This window comes from Cebus imitator, unplaced genomic scaffold (genome assembly GCF_001604975.1).
Source record: "Cebus imitator isolate Cc_AM_T3 unplaced genomic scaffold, Cebus_imitator-1.0 Scaffold127, whole genome shotgun sequence".
Classification (NCBI taxonomy): Eukaryota; Metazoa; Chordata; class Mammalia; order Primates; family Cebidae; genus Cebus; species Cebus imitator.
Window position 1 is genome coordinate 891,645 of NW_016107442.1, and position 4,266 is coordinate 895,910.

Here is a 4,266-nt window from a genome sequence, read left to right on the forward strand (position 1 = left end):
AAAAAAAAAAAAAAAAAGAAGAAAAAATCTGCTGCCAGTCTCTTTAAACCACAGGTGTCTGCAGGTTATAACTACCTGGTTCCCTGTGATCCAGGTATGCAGATAACCCTCTCTCCTGGGTGAATCACCTTCAAAAGGGAATAAGAACCCAGAAAACACGAGAGGGTAGTGTGAGAGAAAGGGAGTGGATCCAGGCAGTCTGTGAGACACAGTCTCTTACTGAATACTTTGTATGTGCTTAGGGTTAAACTAGATGCTGCAGGTTACTCAAAGTCCAGAGAAATACTTCTATCCTTAAGGACCTTATGGTCTGAATAGGGAGAGAAGACTTGCTGTGGTGAATCTATTTGAAAACAGTTCATCCTTAAAGGAATCAAATGTTTATGTATCAAACAGCATACACACCCCAACATATAGCTTATTCTTATACATATGGAAACCAAAGTAGCTACAGGCACCCTTGAAGTTCCAAATTGCTTTGATCCCTTTTGAAACCCATTCCCTAACATTCCCAGTTCCATGCCATGTAGAAGTCTATGGTGGGTGTCCAAAGATTTCCTCTAATTCCATCCTTTTCACGTCTGACCACCGCAGCTGCTAGCTTTGTTCAAACCTTATGCAGACCAGATAAGACACTCTGACTCTTCACTGGGAACACAACAACAATTTACTCAGAGAACTCATGCCAGTAGTTGACACTGCAGAATATTTTTATAGGGTTTCCGCATGCACAAGGCATACAAGTTTCTACCATCTGTCTGAATGAATGGGGTCTGTCTTTCTCCCATTTCTGCTCCTCACCCCCCCTCCTTGCTGTGCCCTTTCTAAATTTTTCTCCCCCTATTATGCAGAGTAAATTTGTTTCTCCTCCAAAACTTGATCATCTGCAAAGACCTAGGCCTTTCTGGCAATAGACTGGGGCAGAGGGAATTATAATGGCGACGAGTGCTCATCGCATACACAGACCTCTGATTAAAAGAAATCTTGATGGGTAATCTATCAAGATAATACATATAAATAAACATGTATGAAGAGAATAGGGCTGGCTGGGTGCGGTTGCTCACACCTGTAATCCTACCACTCTGGGAAGCCGAGGTGGGTCGATCATGAAGTCAGAAGTTTAAGACCAGCCTGACCAACATGGTGAAAGCCCGCCTCTACTAAAAATACAAAACTTAGCCCAGGCATGGTGGCACATGCTTGTAATCCCAGCTACTTAGGAGGCTGAGGCAAGAGAATCCCTTGAATCCAGAAGGCAGAGGTTGCAGTGAGCCAAGATCGTGCCACTGTACTCCAACCTGGGAGACAGAGCAAGACTGCGTCTCAAAAAAAAAAAAAAAAAAAAAAAGAGAGAGAGAGAGAAAGAAAAGGGCTTTGACAACTAGGAAAGAGGATGAGTAGTTATGTCTATTCTGCAATGGTTCCAGGTTTCAGAGGCAGCAGGCATTTGCAGTGAAACAGCGCTACTGACCACCGGCAGTAGAAAACCACTGAGCAGCAGGGAAAGAAAGGAAAGGAGACGTGAAAGACCAACCTGGGCCAAAAGTCAGTGCTCAGAGGAGGCTAATCACAAAATAAAACTTCAAGTGTGTTTGTGCAAACACCTAAACTTCTTTGCTCTAATTCAGAGATCTAGTAATAAGCATAATTTTTTTTTCTTTTTAACATTGGATTGTACATCAGATGCAAAATGGTTGTCGAACACAGGAGAACTGAATCCAGTCTCCCAGCATCCCTGTATTCCTTGACCGTTGCCATGTTATTATTCCACTGCCATCCTCATAGGGTTTCTCTGGGGGTCTGGCTGCCTTTCATTGCATTTGCTATAAACTGGAATCATTATTACTGCCATCGTTAACCATTGGAGCCAGCATCTCTGCAGTGTGTCTAATACAAGTGGCACTTTACAATAAATTGCTGGGCTCTGAAGTCTGCATTCATTGCTTTATTTCATTTTATTTTACTTTATTTTATTTTTTTTTGTTTGTTTTCCATGTGTCCTTCTCTTATTTCTTTTCTCTTCTTCCCCTCTTTTCCCAAACTCTTTCCTTTCTCTTTTCTTTTAATCCTTCTGACCTCACCTTTTATTTCTCCACTCCCCCTTTCTCTCCTTTTTTTTTTAATTCTTCTGTCTCTTTCCCTCGTGAATTATTGTCTCCTTTCAGCTCTTTGCCATCCTCCTCCTTTCCTATTTTTATCTTCTCTATCTTTATTGCTTTTTCTTTCTCCCTTCTCACCCCGCCCCATGAGACGCATTTCCATCAGACCTGAATATCCCCAAAGCCTATTTTATATACTTCTTTAAAAGAAAGGACTTTACAGTTTGCTCAGAAAATATTAATCGACATCTCTGATAAATCAAACATGACTGGCCTTTTAATTTTGATTTCCCCCTAGTCAAATGTACAATTCTAATAAACGAATCCTAAGCATAGCAAGAAATACACTAAGCAGGTCAACAGCACTTGGGTTTTAGAGCATGGTAGCAGCTGAAGCAGTTTCAATCTGAGAAAGCAAAGCAACTGCCCTTGGTTTCCTGAACACCAGTTACCTCAAAGCCCTTAAGATCACACACTCATTTCCCTGGAAACAGTTGGGATATTCATTTTTAATGAAACATTTTAAAACTCTCCATACTTTGATTAAAAGGATAAACCATGCGTCAACATATTAAAATGGGCACACTTGTGTGAAAGTAGCTCAACATAGCCAGACACCCCTGCAAATAAATATTAGCAGCAGCATAACTGCACCATTTCTTTCCTTATATGGTATCTCTGATACATCCCCTTGCATTTTCAACACAAATTGTTAAATTGGAAATGAGAGGAAGGGAAGTTAGAGAAAAATCTCCTCCCTCACCTCATCTTACTCACTGAGGCCCCCACACATTTTTATGTCTCGTGCCAGATGCTGAGCTGAGTCTCCAAAGGTGAGCAGCTGATAGAGACAGAGGAGAATATACGACTGCTTGTCCATCTGTAATAAGCCTCAGAATCACCTGAAGGGCTTGTCAAGACACAGATTCCTGGGCCCCATCTTGAAAGCTTATGACTTAGTAGGGGTGTGATTGGGTCACAGAATTTGCATTTTTTTTTTTTTTTTTACAAGTTCCCAGGTGATGCTGATGCTGCTGGTCAGGAGAATCACTGGTTTTGTGCAGGCATCATAAGCTTTAGTGTCACTCAGACTCAGGTCACGTTACTTATTTAGACAGTTCTCTCAGACCCAGGAGACCACATGTCTTTGTCTATAAACTGGCATCATGATAACTAGATTACATTTTTTTTTTTGAGACAGAGTCTCCCTTTGTCACCTAGGCTGGATTGCAGTGACACAATCTTGGCTCACTGCAACCCCCGCCTCCCATGTTCAAGTGATTCTCCTGCCTCAGCCTCACAAGTAGCTGGTCTGTAGGCACACATCACCATGCCCAGCTAATTTTTGTATTTTTAGTAGAGACAGGGTTTTACCATATTGGCCACGATGGTCTCGATCTCTTGACCTCATGATGCACCTGCCTCAGCCTCTCAAAGTGTTAGGATTGCAGGCGTGAGCCACCACGCCCAGCCAGATTGCATTTTTTAAAGAAATAAATATAATAAACATGAAGTTCAACTTAAAAAAAGTTATTATAGTATGGCCCCAAATGGTCAACCTCATTTGTATGTTCCATCAAAGTGGGACAGTCATGGTTGGCCTACATACCTACCAGGGAGTGTTTGAGTTTTGGACTACAGAATTATGTATTAGAAAGGATGTGGAAAATGCAAACTATTATCTACAGATCAGCAGTCTCAAACTTAAATGCATGTTGCAACCATCTGGGGAGCTTTACAAATTAAAAATAGTGGCTACTATGCTTGGTGATTCTGATGTAATTGCTCTCAGAAAAAGCTTAAGCATTAGGATTTACAAAGCTCTTCAAGTAATTATAATGTGCAGGCACGATTGAGAACCACTGAACTAGATATATAAGATAATACAGCTGCAATAGCTCATGCCTATTTTCCTAGCACTTTGGGATGCTAAGGTGGGCAGATCATGAGGTCAGGAGATCGAGACCATCTTGGCTAACATGGCGAAACCCCATCTCTACTAAAAATATAAAAAAATTAGCTGGGCATGATGGCACGCACCTGTAGTCCCAGCTATTCAGGAGGCTGAGGCAGGAGAATTGCCTGAACCCAGGAGGCGAAGATTGCAGTGAGCCAAGGTTGCGCCACTGCACTCCAGCCTGGGTGACAGAGGAAGACTCTGTCACAA

General features: G+C 41.8%; 1 protein-coding gene across 4 annotated transcripts in view; it reads left to right on the top strand.

The window, feature by feature from the left end:
• KCNIP4 (potassium voltage-gated channel interacting protein 4) overlaps window positions 1–4,266 on the top strand; it is a 974,830-nt gene that overhangs the window by 864,066 nt on the left and 106,498 nt on the right. The gene's annotated exons all lie outside the window — the stretch shown is intronic.